The sequence below is a fragment of the Pantherophis guttatus genome, chromosome 3 (genome assembly GCF_059756535.1).
Source record: "Pantherophis guttatus breed Tessera chromosome 3, ASM5975653v1, whole genome shotgun sequence".
NCBI lineage: Eukaryota > Metazoa > Chordata > Lepidosauria > Squamata > Colubridae > Pantherophis > Pantherophis guttatus.
The window spans coordinates 19,133,429-19,151,962 of record NC_142065.1 but is presented as its reverse complement, the minus strand read 5'-3'; positions in this window follow the sequence as shown (position 1 = coordinate 19,151,962).

Below are 18,534 nucleotides of genomic sequence, written 5' to 3'. Positions count from 1 at the left end.
CAGTCTTGATTTGTAGAAGAAAGAATATACCCCAATCAGTTGTTTAATAAATGACTCTCCCAAGACTGAGTCACTCATGGTCTGCCTCATGTATGGTACACCAAATTTTGAGAAGAAAGCAAGCTTAATTTTTAAGCTTTCTGAATTATGCCTTCTGGATTAGTCTCCAAGCCACTACTACTCCCATGATGCTCTCTTTCTCAGTCTTTAACAAGAGCAGACATGAAAATGATAATCTATTCACATTTTGGTATTGGATCAAATACTTTAGTCACCTATGAGAAAGAAGGACTCACTGGAGAAGAGCCTAATACTGGGAAAGATTGAGGGCAAAAGAAGAAGGGGACGGCAGAGAATGAGGTGGCTGGATGGAGTCACTGAAGCAGTCAGCGTGAGCTTAAATGGATTCCAGAGGATGGTAGAGGACAGGAAGGCCTGAAGGAACGTTGTCCATGGGGTCGCGATGGTTCAGACATGACTTTGCAACTAACAACAACAATTTTGCCTTCTCCATGACTTAGATCTAAAACAAGTATCGCTGTAGAAATACTTTTTGGAAACAATGCCAAAATAAGTATATGACATTTAATCATTCCATGATATATTTCATCCCTACCTTCTAAAATCCATTTTTCACTTCCTATCTACCCCCAAAATTTGAGGGACCACATCTTCCCAATTATATCTATCTATCCCATCAGGTCTGGCAGGAGGAGAAAGTTATGAGTTCCATCTGATGGGATTCAGGAGTGAACCTTCTCTTTGGCTTCCACCCTGTGGAAGTTTAACTTTCCAAGGGGAGATTGACCCCAACCATCCTGATTTTCCAGAAATCCCTTAAAATTTGGTTGTATCAACAGGCTTGGGAATGCCATGGAAATGGGAAGCCCATGAAATAGTTATAAAACATATGCAAGTTCTTGAAGGTGTTCTCCTGTGTTTTATTTGCATTTATGTTTTAGTTGTTTCATGATTTTTAAAGTTTTATTTTTAATTGTTCTGTTTTTATTGTACATCGCCTAAAATCACACTTATGAAATAAGCAACTATATATGGTTGATAAATAAAAACTTTATTTTAATTCTCAGAAGAAGCTAAAGGCAGCCGCTGCTAATAAACATTTTATTCAGGTCTCCTAACTTTAGATATATCATTTTTATCCTATTATAATTTATCTGAAATAAAATGGCATTCTTATGCTGACATTTTTAAAGGTCCTGTTTCTGCTGAATTTTAGAGCAAAGCTTGATGAATTTTAATTTACTATTTATTCATTAGTTTTATATCTCACCTTTTGTACAGGTGAGATATAAACATCATCTATCTTTTTTAATGAATTTTTTAAAAGGTTTTACAAAGACCAACACAAACTAATATAAAGTAAAAGAAGCAAAGGAAGAAGGGAAAAAAAGGCAAAGTACAAAGAAAGAAAAAAATAAAAATAAAAAGCTTCCAATTTTCTTCGCAGCAAATATAAATGCAGTTCAAAAAATTATCTCTTACTGTACGATTTTAAAAAGTTCATTTTTTTCTTTATCCATTTTTTTCCCCTATAATAAAAACCACAAATCATAATACAAGGGAGATTTATCCCAGCTGGTCAATGCTGTTCTACTGAAGAAATAAAGGAAATGCAATTTAGGACAAACAGAGAGAGTGTAAGAACATTTAGCTAATTTTGATTTCAGGACCAGATACATAGATTACATTTTAGATTACTGAAGGAACTAGTGAAGAACATTAAAGAACCATTCCCAGATACTGGAGGAGAGTAAATTTCATCCCCATTTCATGAAGAGCAAAGTGGAGGACCTAGAATAATAAAGACTTATTGGTTTGATATCTGTTTGATGTCTACATTGGTCAAGATCTTTAAATAGATACCATGCAGCAGGAAAGGAGTTCTTGAATAGAGATGCTACAGTTAACATGAACTGGTCCAAACAAACCATGCTCAATTAACCATGTCTTCTATCTTGATAGAGTTACTAGCTTAATAGATCAGGGGAATACCATAGATCTTGTGTGCTTGGACCTCAGCAAAGCTTTTGACAGGCCTCCTCATGATGTATGCTTCTTAATAAAGTTGTAAATATGGACAAGGTAATACTATATTAGATAGAGTCTCAGTTGGCTGAATGACTGCATCCAATGGCCTTGAACGGTTTTACTTTAGCTTGGAGCAAAGTACTGAGCAGAGAGCAGAGCAGGGGTCTCTGTTCTGGGCTCTCTGCAGTTCAAAGTTGCTATCAATGATTTAGATAAAGGAATTATTGGAGCACTAATAAACTTTGCAGATAGACTAGACTAGACTAGACTAGACTAGACTAGACTAGACTAGACTAGACTAGACTAGACTAGACTAGACTAGACTAGAATAGAATAGAATAGAATAGAATAACAGAGTTGGAAGGGCCTTGGAGGTCTTCTAGTCCAACCCCCTGCCTAGGCAGGAAACCCTACACCATTTCAGACAAATGGTTATCCAACATCTTCTTAAAAATTTCCAGTGTTGGAGCATTCACAACTTCTGCAGGCAAGTTGTTCCACTGATTAATTGTTCTAACTGTCAGGAAATTTCTCCTTAGTTCTAGGTTGCTTCTCTCCTTGATTAGTTTCCACCCATTGCTTCTTGTCCTACCCTCAGGTGCTTTGGAGAATAGCTTGACTCCCTCTTCTTTGTGGCAGCCCCTGAGATATTAGAACACTGCTTTCATGTCTCCCCTAGTCCTTCTTTTTATTAAACTAGACATACCCAGTTCCTGCAACTGTTCTTCATTGAGTGCAAGAAAATCAGAAAATTAATCTCCAGTTCCTGAAGGGAAGGGGTTCTGGGGCAGAGGAACAGCCAGATGCTTTATTCATGGCTAGTCTAGAGAAAAGAAAGACTAGGGGTGACATGGTATCAGTGTTCCAGTATCTGAGGGGCTATCAGAAGGCAAGACTAGGCTACCAGTATTTTCCAAAGCACCAGAAGGCAAGACAAGAAACAATAGATGGAAACTAATCAAGTAGAAATGCAACCTGGAATCAAGGAGAAATTTCCTAATAGTGAGGACAATTAACCAGTGGAACAGGTTGCCTTCAGAAGTTGTGGGCGCGCCATCACTAGAGAAGAGACTGGACAGCCACTGGTCTGAAATGATATAGGGAATCCTGCTTGAGCTGTGGGTTGGACTAGAATACCTCCAAGGTCCCTTCCAGTTCTATTCTGATTGATTGAATGGGATTTCAAAATCAATATCTTATGCCCTTTCCAGAAATTGAGGACTCTTTTCTTCTTCTTCTTCTTTTATGGCATTTTCTCAAACCCAAAAGTGTTTCTCTGCAAAATATAGTTACTGGTAGTCCTTGACTTAACAACTGTCAATGAGCTGGCAAATTCAATCATAAGCCTTGACAGTCATAATGTGGATCACCACATGGCCACATCCAATTTTACAATCTTTTTTTTTTTTTTGCAGCAGCAGCAGCAGCAGTCCTTAAACTAAAGTGATCGTCGTTAAGCAAACCCATTGTATGCTATGGGGAGGTGTTTTTGCCAGAAACTAGAAATAAATGCCAGCAAAAATGTGATCCTGTAACCGAGGATTCTCCAAATAGACATAAGCGTTGATCAGTTGCCCAAAAGCCCAAAATACAGTCACCCAGTTAAAATATGTGAGCCATTATGATCTCTGCATTGGGGGGCTGATCATCTCTGTTAATTTAAGTATATTAGTTTCTGCTATAGTTACAGTATTTTTAAAAAGGCTTTTAAGCAGGGGTGAAATGCTCCCGGTTCAGACCGGATCGCCCGATCCGGTAGCGATGGAGGCAGGTGGTTTGGAGAACTGGTAGCAAAAATCCCTGCCCCCCTCCCCATGCCCAGTTGAGCCGTGCAATCATCAGAGGCTTTTTTTTTTAATTTTTAAAAGCATTTTTTCTACAACCTCTTCAGCCGAAAAAATGCTTTTAAAAGTTAAAAAAAAAACCTCTGATGATTGCGCGGCTCAGCCGGGATCATCAAAGGCTTTTAAAAGCATTTTTTCTACAACCTCTTCAGAGGTTGTAGAAAAAATTGTTTAAAAAGCCTCTGATGATCCCAGCTGAGTTGCCTGATTGACAGAGGCTTTTTTTCTTTTAAAAGCTTCTGACAATCCAAGCTGAGTTGCCTGATCGGCAGAGGCTTTTAAAAGAAAAAAAGCCTCTGCCAATCAGGCACCTCAGCTGGGATCGTCAGAGCCTTTTGAAAGCATTTTTTTACAACCTCTTCGCCAAAGAGGTTGTAGAAAAAATGGTTTTAAAAGTAAAAAAAAAAATTGGCCACTCCCACACAGTCACATTACCCCCCTCCCCCACCAAGCCACGCCCACAGAACCGGTAGTAACAAATTTTAGATTTCACCACTGCTTTTAAGCGTTAGGAAACCAAACGTGATTCAGTAGACCTCCACTGTATTTATTTATTTGTTTGTTTTATTTAGCTTAAAGGCTACCCAGCTCCATCACAGTTCTGTTTCTACTTTGCTGGGTGCTAATACAGTTCAGAAAGTCCAGTCTGATATAACCCAGATAATTTCTTTAAAAGTTCAATGCAACTTATTTCAAGATTGTTTAATAAGTTTTAAAGAATCAAGACTCTGCATCATGTTATGTTCTAAAACATCATAAAACATGTGCCTGCCGTCGGTATTTTTTACATCAGCAATTTCTAATATCACATCTGGATATTTTTAATCACAGTTATTTGCCAGTGCTATTTGTTAACAGAGACCATTGCAGATGAGTAATTTACAGTCTGCTTGCCCTTTCTGGGAACTCTATAGATCATCATAATCTTGATTGCCCATAAATAAATAACAACATCAAGCATGATATATATATATATTAATTTAAAATGCACAGACTATGTGTGTGTGTGTCTGTGTGTACACACAGACACAGACACACACACAGAGTGGTGGGATTCAAATAATTTAACAACCGGTTTCCCTACCCTAATGACTGGCTGGGTGGGCATGTGACTGCGTGGGCATGGCCAACAACAACAACAACAACAATTTATTATTATTATTATTATTATTATTATTATTATTATTATTAATCAACCACCTGATCAGTGGGTGCAGCAAAATTTCACAAACTGACTACCTACAACGCCATGACCCTGTTGCTAAGATCATTCACTGGAAATTGTGTCAGAAGTTTGGATTTGAGTACAGCAAAAACCACTGGGAACATCAGGTTGAGAAAGTTTTAGAGAATGAGAAACTCAAGATCTTGTGGGACTTTAGGATTCAGACTGACAGGCACTTGGTCCACAACACACCTGACATAACAATAGTTGAAAAGAAAAAAGTATGGTTCATTGACATTGCAATACCTGGTGATGCACGGATTGAAGATAAGCAGCAAGAAAAAATCACAAAGTACCAGGACTTGCAAATTGAAGTTGAGCGACTGTGGAAAAAGAAATAGTGTGTTGTCCCAATTGTAATTGGAGCCCTACCGTCCCTGTCCTAATGTTTTCTTTTATTCATATCCTTTTCATGTATTTATAATTATGTTTACACTTGTATCTGTCATAAAATACATGCTTGACGAAAATAAATAAATAAATAAAATAAAAACTCAATGTCACTCACATCGAGGGGTGCCTTGCCTGGCCTGGCCTGTCCTCGCCACGCCCAGCCCTGTCTCACCCCTCCCCTCCCCTCCCAGCCATTCCTTGTCATGCCTGGCCTCTCCTCTCCTTGATTTATGACCACAATTGTGGTCAAAATTTATGTTGCTAAGCGAGAAATTTATTAAGTGAATTTTGCCCCATTTCATAAACTTTTCTTGCCACATTTGTTAAGTGCATTACTGCAGTTGTTAAGTTAGTAACATGGCTTTTAAGTGAATCTGGCCTCCCCATTGACTTTGCTTGTCAGAAGGTTGACAGAATTAACCCCTTAAGGTGGGAAAAAACAAAAGGCTGTTGGAAGGAGATTTCTCCCAACAGCTGGTTTGCTGAGCTGCTCAGAAAGTTAACAACCGGTTCCCCCCAACTGGTGCGAACCAGCTGAATCCCACCATTGTATGTGTGTGTGTGTGTGTGTGTGTGTGTGTGTGTTTGTGTTTGTGTGTGTGTGTGTAGATAGATGATAGATAGATACATAGATAGATAGATAATCTGTGCTTTTCAAATTTAAAAATATGTATCAGTTTGAAACTTTTATACATTTATTTATTTATTTATTTATTTATTTATTTATTTATTTATTTATTTATTTATTTATTTATTTATTTTCTATACCGCCCTTCTCCCGAAGGACTCAGGGTGGTGTACAGCCTAATTAAAAACACAAGGACAGACAAAATTTTAAAAATAATTAAAATTATTAAATAATAGGCCCAATTTATAAAACCCCAAATTTAAAATCCCATTTAAAACCAATTCAAATCTTTACATTGATAGCCCAGCCTGGTGGAACAACATGGTTTTGAGGGCACAGCAAAAGACACGGAGATCAGAGATTTTACGAATTTCTGGGGGCAGATATAGAAAGGTAGATAGATAAATTTTAATCAGCAGGAACCTGTTGGCATCCATGCTGCATTAGGGACTGAATCATTGAAAAGTAGCTTGTAAAAGGAAAATAGATGGAAAGCAATAATGTAAATAATGCTTTCAAGCAGAATCAGAAGAATAATACAGGGAATGCTTCTTTTAGATTACATCCTTTTTTAAACCTTGTTGAAAACTAGATGGATGAGGAAAGATTCCACCCCACCTCCCCCCAGGAAACAATTCCTTCATTGCTAAAGAAATCCCCTGGGGATAATTAAATGTGTTTAATCAAGCTGCCACAAGAGGTCTCTACTTCTTTGTGAAAAAAAACAAGAAAACAAAAAACAAAACAGGACTGTAGTTTAAAAATGCTGTCCCAACTGAGGTTGCCCATAATTTTGGTGGAAGGGAGGGAGGGATAAGTAAGTAAGTAAGTAAGTAAGTAAGTAAGTAAGTAAGTAAGTAGGGGAGGGAGGGAGGGAGGGAGGGAGGGAGGGAGGGAGGAAGGAAGGAAGGAAGGAAGGAAGGAAGGAAGGAAGGAAGGAAGGAAGGGAATGGAGGGAGGGAGGAAAGAAGGGAGGAAGGGAGGGGAGGGAAAGAAGGAAGGGAGGGAGGAAGGAAGGGAGGAAGGAAGGGAGGGGAGGGAAAGAAGGAAGGAAGGAGGGGACGGAGGGAGGAAGGAAGAAAGGGAATGGAGGGAGGGAAGAAAGAAGGGTGGGAGGGGGGAAGAAGGAAGGGAGGGAGGGAGGAAGGGAGGGAGGATGGAAGGAAGGAAGGAAGAAAAGGCTGCAAGCTTTCTATAATGTTTGAAATTGCAAAGTGTCTTAATTGTTGTTGTCACTTTCTATGGAATTAGTTAGGAATGGTAACTGACCAGAAGAAGGAAGTCTGGACAAATATTATTGCAATTGCAAGAAATGCTGGCACAAGTTAGAATGGACCAAAATCTCCATAGGCAGTAGAGATTGTTCTTCTAGCTGCCCCATTAGAACATCCAATTCTTCTAGGAAAGAAGGCAATTAGACATCCTAGTATCTTTTGTAGGAACATAGTACTATTCACAACCACGTTTGGTTTGGCTTTATTTATTTCCTTTTTCCCTCCTATGTACAAGAATCTTCAAAACACGAACTCCTACTTTTTCTCCTGGAGGTGGGGTTAAGTTGAAGATATGAGAACAATCAGCCAATGGAACAGAAGTTGCCCTCAGGAGTTGTGGGAGTTTTATCTCTGGAGGCTTTCAAGGGGAGATTGGACTACCATTTGTCGGGGATGGTGTAAGGTCTCCTGCTTGGGTGGGGGGTTAGACTAGATTACCTACAAGGTCCCTTTCAATTCTGTTAATCTATGTCACATGTACTGGATTTCAAGAGGAGAGCCCAGGGTGGGTTCTCAATATATGAAATAAGGAAGTCCTGGGTGGAGAACTGAGTATTACAGAATTGGATTTTATCATAAAAAGAAATTGATTTAATCCCGAAAAGAGAAAATTTTAATTCAAGTGTAAACCTTAGTAGAAAACATTGTATGCTCTGCTTGGGAATTGATTACCAAAGAACAGTTACTGATTCTTATCATCTTCTACAAGTCTTGCTGAACCGCAATATTAAAAATACATAGTTCATTTGCTTAGACATGGAAAATAATGCTTGAACTCTAATCTTTATTGAGAGTTTGCGAATAATCTAAGATCTGCGGCTAATGTGCAATTCAGTTTGACTTTATAATTCAATTTCATTTAACTTTTTTTTATTCAATTTATTAACAGTGGAACAAAAGTCCATTAAATCTTCAAACCGGTTCAAAAAGCATCGATTCAAGGCATGGAGTCTGATGATTTGATCTAAGGATTGGATTTTTGAAGGCTGATTTGATCAAATTGCTTTATATTTGCATTAATATTGCAGTCTGCTTTTCCAGTTACAATTTTCTATATCAGGCGCCAGGTGCTATATCAACTGTATCATTCTTTTTCTTAGGATTTTATTGGGAGGAGAGTGTCTAAAGTATTCAGCACCTTCACAAACCAAAGCAACCTTTTCATTGACTGAAGAACTATGTCTTTCTCTTCAGACAAACAGGAACTATTGATCTTCATTGTTTTGTGGTAGGTTAAATTAGATTCTCTCTAGCCCCAATGGCTTTATGTTTGCCACTGTTGCATTGTTTTGTATTAAATTAAAGAAATGCAATTAAAAGCCTTGCAGGTTTTATTCCAATGTACCAATAGTAAGTTACAAACTTACAAAAGTTACATTGATTCATTTCACAACTCCACATAAACAGTTGAACAAAGATGCTCCCACAACTTGGAACTTCTTAGTCAAGTTCTTGGGGTTTCTGGAATACTTAGAGATATATTAAGATCTAAGGGAGATCAGGAACCAATTATTTCATTAACATAGGTGCAAATATTGGTTTTAGCTTTGATTCCAGGGTATATGAGCCTCGGTGGCGCAGTGGTTAGACTGCAGTACTGCAGGCTACTTCTGCTGACTACCGGCTGGCTGAAATGTGAGATTTTCAAATCTCTCCAAGCTCAAGGTTGACTCAGCCTTTCATCCTTCTGAGGTGGGTAAAATGAGGACCCAAATTGTTGCAGGCAATATGCTGACTCTGTAAACCACTTAGAGAGGGCTGTAAAGCACTGTAAAGCGGTATATAAGTCTAAGTGCTATTGCTATTGCTGTTGCTATTGCTATTACTATATGGGAGAATTTATACTACTGGTAGAACCAGAAAGCAGGATCAATGCCTAAAATGCATTTTCAGTATGTCCATGTATATTTTATGTATATTTGTACAATGCTGCTCTGACAAATTATAAATGCAGTTGAGACCAGTTTCAGGCATTTACACACGGGGAATTACAAATTAAAAACTATCAAATAATCCTCCAGTTTTTTAAATAAACAAAAGAAATGTGGAGTGAAAGAGATATGTTATCCAATGTACCGAGGTTTTAAAAAAGTGATGCATGGATGTTCTTAAATTCTTGAGTTACCTTATAAGTTTGTCAGGAAGACAAACTAATAGGTCCATTCTAAGTATATTGGAAAAATATGCTGTTGTAGAATTCATCAAAATATGAGTTGTAGAATTCACAGCCAAGTAAATAGCCTCCAAAATAGAGAGAGACAAACCTAGAAAGCTATCTTAATATTTTTCACCTTTACTCATTTATTTATTTATTTATTTATTTATTTATTTATTTATTTATTTATTTATTATTTAATTTGTCAAACATGTACGAGATAACAGGAATAAGTATAAACATGGATATGAATACAGGAAATGGGTACAAATAAATGGGGACAGTAGGACAGGGATGGTAGGCACGCTGGTGCGCTTATGCAAGCTCCTTACAGACCTCTTAGGAATGGGATGAGGTCAACAGTAGACAGCCTAAGGTTAAAATTTTGGGGGTTTGGGGATAAAACCACAGAGTCAGGTAGTGCATTCCAGGCATTGACCACTCTGTTGCTGAAGTTGTATTTTCTGCAATTGAGTTTGGAGAGGTTTACTTTGAGTTTGTATCTATTGTGTGCTCGTGTATTGTTGCGGTTGAAGCTGAAGTAGTCATTGACAGGTAGTGGTTCTGTATGCAAGAAAGCTAAACTATGATTTAGTCCAAAGCTCTTCACTCATTCTGAATTTATTAAAGGACTGTGAGGTCTGCCTAGATTGTACTTTACAGTTGCAGGGAAAATAAACAATATTCACTGAGCATCATTTGCTGCGAAAGAATAGCGTGCAGTGGGACAAACTTTAAATTTGATTGAGTCCTGCTGAAATTTCTGATCAGCTTTGTCATTTCTTTCAAGCTATTAACCACAGTTGTCATGTTGCCTTGCCACTAAACAAGGCTTCATCTGCCATTCCCCAGTTAATTTATTGCAAAGAGTCTTTTTTTTCCCCCCAAGAAGAATTGCACAAAATTTTGTGATGGAAATGATTGATGCTTGGTACTTTCAGTCCCTGCTCCTCCCACTCTCTGCTGATTCAATTTGACTGGCTTATTTGTTTTACAAGTATAGTATAGGACTGAATGGCATGCTAACAAAGAAGAGTGCTGGACTGGCTGCTGAAAACGAATAATTTACAAAACTATGAATTGTTCCAAATTGCCAAAAAAACAACAACCCTACTTTTGCTTAACAGTGGGAGTGATACAATACAATCTGTACATTTTAGAGACAGAATGGAAATTCACAGTCAAAAAGAGTTTCTTCCCTGTGCTAATGATGCTGATGTACATCAGTAAAAGCTGATTTTTTTCCAGCGAAAACAATGCGAATCAAGGGAGAAGAATCACAACGTGCTGGCATTTTTGAATACATTCAACTTCAATGATTACAGATGATGTATGATATATTGTGAATCAATATATTTTACTACTGGTGTGGGAATGACTGAAACAGACTTTTTCCAGGATAAAGCTGTAAGCCAGCTGGGTGGGAAGAATCCTTGCAAAAAGAATAATAACAATAATGCTATTTTTTAGCATTTTGTATAAACAAATGTTATTCTTAAAAATAAGAAGAGCTCTGCTGTGTCAGGTGAAGACACCCCAGCTGCCAAAGAGGTTTGCAAAGTGGCAATGGAAATATGACAGCCAGTTTAGTGTGAAGGCATTAGGCCAGAAACTGGGAGGGTGTGAGTTCTAGTACTACCCTAGAAGTACTAGAAATCAGCTGAGTAACCTTGGCCTACTTTCTCTCAGCCCTACCTTGATTTTTTTTTCACAGCCTTTTTTTTATTGAAAAGTTTTACAAAAAAGAAATACAAAAAAAATTCCCCCCCCCCTGTTTTCCCCACCCTCCCCCACAACTTCCCAGAGCAAAATACAAGGTATTTCATTTAGTCGAACATAAACTAGATTAATCTACTTATCCTCAAAGTACTGCCTCCCCCACTGAAACCTTAACTCCACTACAGATAACCAAATACTTCTAATACTAATAGTCATTCATAAGCTATTTGATATTTTCTTGTCTGATACTTATTTTGAATATAATCAATCCATCTTCTCCATTCCGATATGTATCTTTCTTGCATGTGGTCCTTCAAGTACGCCGAGATTTTCGCCATTTCTGCTAGGTTTGTTACTTTCAATATACACTCTTCAATAGTAGGCAAAGAGTCCATCTTCCAATATTGGGCTACCAGCAGCCTAGCTGCTGATATTAAGTTAATGTTCTGCATCACCCACCAAATTTTTATCCAAAATGCCTTGATTTTCTTGTCAGCCCTACCTTGATTATCTGTAAAGAGAACCCAGGTTGTTTCATTATATCTGGAACTTGTCAGATATACAATGCCACGGTTTTTACTAAGGGGTTCAAACCCTCTAGTGGGAATTGAACTCAGGAAACCTTGCACTTGAGGGACTATATAAAGTCCATTAACTTCAAGACAGTGATGAAATCCAAATTTTTTACTACTGGTTCTGTGGGTGTGGCTGGGTGGGCGTGGCTTGGCTTGGTGGGTATGGCTTGGTGGGCGTGGCAGGGGAAGGATACTGCAAAATCCCCATTCCCACTCTGGGGCTAGCCAAAAGTGGTATTTGCCGGTTCTCCAAACTACTCAAAATTTCCACTACTGGTTCCGAACTGTTCAAAATTTCTGCTACCGGTTCTCCAGAACCTGTCAGAACCTGCTGGTTTTCACCCCTGCTTCAAGAGCTCAGCAATGTTACAGGAAGGAACATATAGCACCTATTTTTAGAATGATAGCAATAGTCCATCTTTTTATTTTACAAAAGCTTTCCAACAGAAATTATATAGATAATATCTATATCATGCCTTAGTTTTACTTGTAAAATGATATAACATCTCTACATTTCTCTCTAGCAGCTTATGAAAAATAAGGTAGACTGCATATGACATTTTAAAATAGAATGCAATTGGTATTTGGGGTTGTTCTTAAACTGGAGGTAACTTTCAACTCTTTACACAAATTAAGCATGGTACTTCAGAAAGAGCCGTGGTGGTGCAGTGATTAGAATGCAGTATTGCAGGCAAACTCTACCCACTGCCAAAGTTTGATCCTGACTTGTTCAAGGTTGACTCATCCTTTCATCCTTCCAAGGTCAGTAAAATGAGGACCCAGATTGTTGACTCTGTAAACCACTTAAAGAGTGTTGTAAAGCACTATGAAGCGGTATATAAGTATAAGTGCTATTGCTATTGCTAAGCAAAGTACATTACTTTAAGCATGGTATGATTTCACTATTTATATCTTTGGTCTTGCCATTTTATATTTTCTCAGCATTTTATACTTTTCTTTTCATCAACCTTCCCTCCTCCGCATGGACACTAAATTCCTAGCATTTGCTTCAATTATACTATTTGAAATATTATGAACATTCCCACGCAAATGTCTAAAAAACACCTTGCCAACATATACACACAAATAAGAAAGTAAATAAAATAATAATAATAATAAAATTTTATTTCAGTTTCATCCCACATTATTTTGTTTCCTTTCTTAATTCATCCTCTGCTTGAGGCTGTTTAGATTTTGTCAATCACTTTCAAAGTATTTTTAAAAACATTTTCCATTAAAATTGTACTGCATTTATTCTTCTCCTGAACTTTTCCTTTTCACTTTATTCTTTGCATCTATCACTAATTCTTTATACAGGTTACACAATACCTTCCACTTGTCCTCATTTTTTGCAATAATCACTCTGTTATATCACATACCAGTCATTCTTTTGGAAGGTTAATATTTCTGATAATGCTTTTTGATAAAAAAAACCATTATTTTCATTTTACTATTCTGTATTTTTACTCTATTTTCTTACATTTCCTTCCTGTTCTTCCATCTTTTCTCCGTTTTATCTGCCATTTATTTTATCAGCCCTGTATCCTTTGCTAACTTTCTTGCATCATAAACAATCATATCAAAGTTTTTTTTTTAGATTTATGTTAATTCCTTTCCATATGCATGCATGACAATGTGTTTATATATTTGAAACTGACATTTTTCAAAGCAGATACTTCTGTGTTTGGTTGAAAAGTAGAATGATTTGTAACAAATGTTAGATTGATTGTATAATGCAACAGAACATGAGTTTATAAATTAATGTTCTAAAGAGTTTGTACTTGACAGAGGACATGGAATAAATAGTTATAGTTGCATTAAATAAGTAGATCTATTTATAAGAATGTTTCCTAAAGATAGGAAAATGGATGCTGAATTTTTAAGATGTGTATGTGCAAATCTCAAAATGTTCATGGGCAATGTAGTCTCTACTGTGTTTTCCCAAAAATAAGACCTCCCCCCCAAAAAATAAGCCCTCCCCTGAAAATAAGCCCTCTGTGAAAATAAGCCCTCCCTGAAACTAAACCCTCCCCGAAAATATTTAAATGTATGCATAGCGGGTCCCCGCCATTTCCTCTGGTTAGGGTTAGGAAGACAGAGCTGGAAATCAGGTAAGATGGCAAGAAGAGCCTCGTCTTGCCCCACACGCCCCATAATAATAAGACCTCCCTGAAAATAAGGCCAAGCGCTTATATCAGGGTTCAAAAAAATATAAGACAGGGTCTTATTTTCGGAAAAATACGGTATGAAAAATGTTTCTTGAAAGGAACAAAAGTGGTTCTTCATAAATGCATGCTTCTGTCCATGTGTTATATAGAAATAAGAGCAAGACCACACCTGGAATACTGTATCCAGTTGTGGTCACCACCTTACAGAAAAGATGTTGAGATGTTGGAAAAAGTGCAAAGAAGAGCAACTAAGATGATGAAGGGCCTGGAGACAAAAACATACGAAGAACGGTTGCAAGAATTGGGTATGGCCAGTCTAGAAAAAAGAAGGACTAGGGGTGACATGATAGCAATGTTCCAATCTTTGAGGGCCTGCCACAAGGAAGAGGGGGTCAATTTATTTTCCAAAGCACCAGAAGGTAAGACAAGAAACAATGGATGGAAACTAATCAAGGAGAGAAGCACCCAGGGAATTAAAGAGAAATTAATTCCTAACTGTTTCTTAACAGTGAGGACAATTAACCAGTGGAACAGAAGTTGTAGGTTTTTCATCACTGAAGGTTTTTAAGAAAAGACTGTACAACCACCTAGCTTAAATAGTATAGGGCCATGAGGACAAACCTATCGTATGTGTGCCAGAGGTGGCACGCAGCGCCCTCTCTGTGTGCATGTGAATCGTCACCCCAGTTCAGCTCAGCCGCGTATGCGTGCGGTCCTCCCACTGGTCAGCTGGTCTTTGGGTCTCTGCCAAGCATGTGCGGGAAGCAAGGTGCATGCATGGAGGGGCGGGGGTGTGCATGCGTGTGGCGGGGCACATGTTGGTGGGCCGCGCATATATGCACAGGGTGGGGTGTATGTGCATGGGCTGCACGTGCATTGCATTTTGGGGGGTTGGGTGCATGCACATTCATGTGCATTTGCAAGCTTGTACTTTGGGCACTCGGTCTGGAAAACGTTAGCCATCACTGGTGCAGGATATCCTGCTTGAGCAGGAGGTTGGACCAGAAGACCTCCAAAGTCCCTTCCAGCTCTATGTTGATTGATTGATTGATTGAGTTGCACAAAAATAAGTTGAATGTAAGGATAATGACTCATTTAAAAGCAGTGTGGGTAACACAAGAAGAGATCGTACCAGGAATGAATGGCTGTGAATGAAAATGGATTGAATACCAAAGTAAGTCATCATTATGAATGAAGTCCTTTAGGATGGTTTGCTCATATAATGAAAACGAATGACTGGGTCACAAGACAAATATATGAAATAATTATTAATGTGTTGGAAGGAAATCAAAGACTTAGAAAGTTGTGATAAGGTGGAGTTGAAATCCTTGGAAAGACAAAGATGAATAATTTAAAATACAAAAGGCAATGTAGGAGGCAGTTGTGGTGGGAATAAGGATGGATTGCATATACAGAAAGATATGGAGACTTAATAGGATTATGATTGGGTAAACCAGATTTATATATTAAAAAAATCTTATTTCTTTCTTTCTGTACTGCCTCCAATTTCTTTTGCTTGTTAATCTTTTTCCTGTGATTTACATAGCAAATCCTTTTTTGTAGCACAGCAAATAGAACTACATATACTTATGATATAGATATCCTAACAAATAGAGGCCATAGTTGTTGGGAGCTTGAATGGTAAACAAACTGAATAAAATTAATTGGATAGGAAGAGAGAGAGAGAGACAGACAGACAGACAGACAGACAAACAAACAGATAAATAGGGATTGTGTAAGGATAATGTAATTATGGAAGTTGTATTTTAATTTCTTTTTCTATACTTCCTAATACAAAATGTCACATCATCTTCACTAGACTAGCCGCTAAATTTTCAAATTCTTTTTCCTGGGTAAATTACAGCCAAAACAGATCCCCAACAGTGTTTAAGTGACATTATGTGATTTTGTGCTAATGTAAGACATTTTACAATTCAATTGAACCACATTTGATATTTGATTAACCATTTCTCCAATTTAAAGAGATGGGGAGCATTGAGCTCTTTGCACTCATTTTTGGTTTTCCCCATCATTAATACTTTGGTATATTTTACAAATTTGTAAGTCATGAACATTTAGAAATGAATTAAAATGTATCACTACCAACATGGACGCTTGAGGGACTTCACTGTTTTACTTCCTTGAATTAAGAAAACTGCAAATTTATATTTATTCTTTGCTTTCTGTTTGTTTGTAATACATAAAAGATCATCTTAACACATGAATGCTAAATTTACTCAAAAGTGTTTGTTGAGAGGTCTCAGATATATTGCTGACTGAAACACCTTTATCCACTCAAGTAACTCTAGAAGGTTAGTGAATCAGGATTTAGTTTTCAAAATTTACTTCTACCTTTTCCTTCATCAAACCTAATTCCTCTATATAATTAGCAATTTTCTCCCCTTTAATTGTCACTCCTACCAGTTTACCCAGAACAGTTGCTTGACTGATCAGCCTGTAATTTCCTGTATTCCTTTGGACTCTTTAAAAAAAAATAATTTCACATTGGCTGCCATCCAATCCTCTGGCACAGAGACTTATTTAACTGACAATTTTCATATTTTTGCTGCAAGTTTGGCCTTTCCCTTCTGAATTCTTTAAGAACTATGAAATGAATCTCATCAGAACTCTAATTTCATACTTAGATGTCTCTCAAATATTTATTTATTTATTTATTTATTTATTTGTTTAAATTTCTATACCGCCCTTCTCCAATATAGGATTCAGGGCGGTGAACAGCCAAAGTAAAAACAAGACATACAAAATCTAAAAACTGTTTAAAATAATTAAATATTCTGGCCGTAATTAAAAATTCCAATTTAAAATCAGTTTAAAATTTAACTAAATATCTTAGCATAACTTTAGTTCTGACCTGGCCAAAGACTATAATTGAAATTGTGTGTGGGAAAGGCCTTGGGAGACAGGAGGAAGAGCTGCAGACAAGGTTCAGACAAATGGCAGCTGAGTCCACAGAGACATGACAAATATCTCAGAATGAATCCTCCCAAGTTTCCTGGACTGTAAATCTTTTAGACTTGCAAGGTTCTGTTAATATAACCTTATAATAGAGCTAGTATGTATGTATGTGCTTCTTGTCTGGACTACCTTGCAAGGCTAACAATAATAAAGAATAGTGCTGCTTTAGTTGTGATTTTTCCCTTTGGAAAGTCAATAGAGACTTGGGTTTCTGTCAGATATCTTCAGTAGTAAAGGTGGATGCAATGAATTTGTTCATCTCTTTACAATCTCTACATTCCTTTGAGCATCCTTTCACTCCTTTAATGCATAATAGTCCATCTGCTTCCCTGGCTGGTTTTCTACTCTAATTACCGGAGGTGGTATTTAGTCAGTTCTGACAGGTTCTGGAGAACTGGTAGTGGAAATTTTGAGTAGTTCGGAGAACCGGTAAATGCCACCTCTGGTTGACCCCACACCCATCTATATGCTTCCTCCCGAGTCCCAGTTGATCGGAGTCCCAGCTGATCAACTGGGTCTTCTTTTGTTGCCCTGCACAGGAGAATGGAGCTGGAAAGCAGATTAGTGGGGTGGGGAGGGAATGGGGATTTTGTAATATCCTTCCCTTGGAGTGGGGTGGAAATGGGGATTTTACAGTATACTTCTCCTGCCATGCCCACCAAACCACACCCACAGAACCAGTAGTAAAAAAAAAAATTGAATACCACCACTGCTAATTACGGCATATTTTTACAAGGTCTACTTTTTTTCCTTAACATTTCTTCCTTATGTTTCTCGAGATCTCCCTCTTTACCCTGGTATTCCATATTATTCCCCCCCCCCTTTTTTTCCCCTTTCCTGCCGGGGTCTGCTTCCTTTTGTTCTTCCCAATAAAACCTTTTTTCATTTCTCAGAGGAAGGCTTCTTAGCTTTTCCAGCTTCTTGGTTACTTACCAGATAGTTATGCTGGCTTTATCTTGAACTCATTTTGACTCTTTTTTTACATTGCCTGGTGTACTTCCGTTGAGCCTCAGATACTGTGGTTTTAAATTACCGCAAGCAAGATCCAGATACTTATGCCAAAGGTGCTTTTTCAAGAGGCAACTGGGCTTTCTTGTTTTGCTTTGAAGATGTTTTGCTTCTCATCCAAGAAGCCTCTTCAGCTCTGGAAAGAGTCCATTTGTCTCTTGAAAAAGCACATTTGGGACAACCATGGCCTGGCTGGGTGGCTCAGTGGCTAAGACACTGAGCTTGTCGATCAGAAAAGTCGGCGGTTCGAATCTCTAGTATAGGTCTCTTGCGTGAGCAGGGGGTTGGACTAGATGACCTCCAAAGTCCTTCCAATTCTGTTACTGTTACCTGTTACCTTGGATGAGTGAGAATCTCCATAGATATGCAGATATTTAGCTTTTCTGATTTTTTTTTCTTTCACCATTTTTACCCATCCACTTGCTTTTGAGATACCATCACGGGGCTGGCAATATCCAGAGGACTGTAGGAAATTCAGCACACAGCATACAGCCAGTAGACAGTGACCCACTGTGATTTA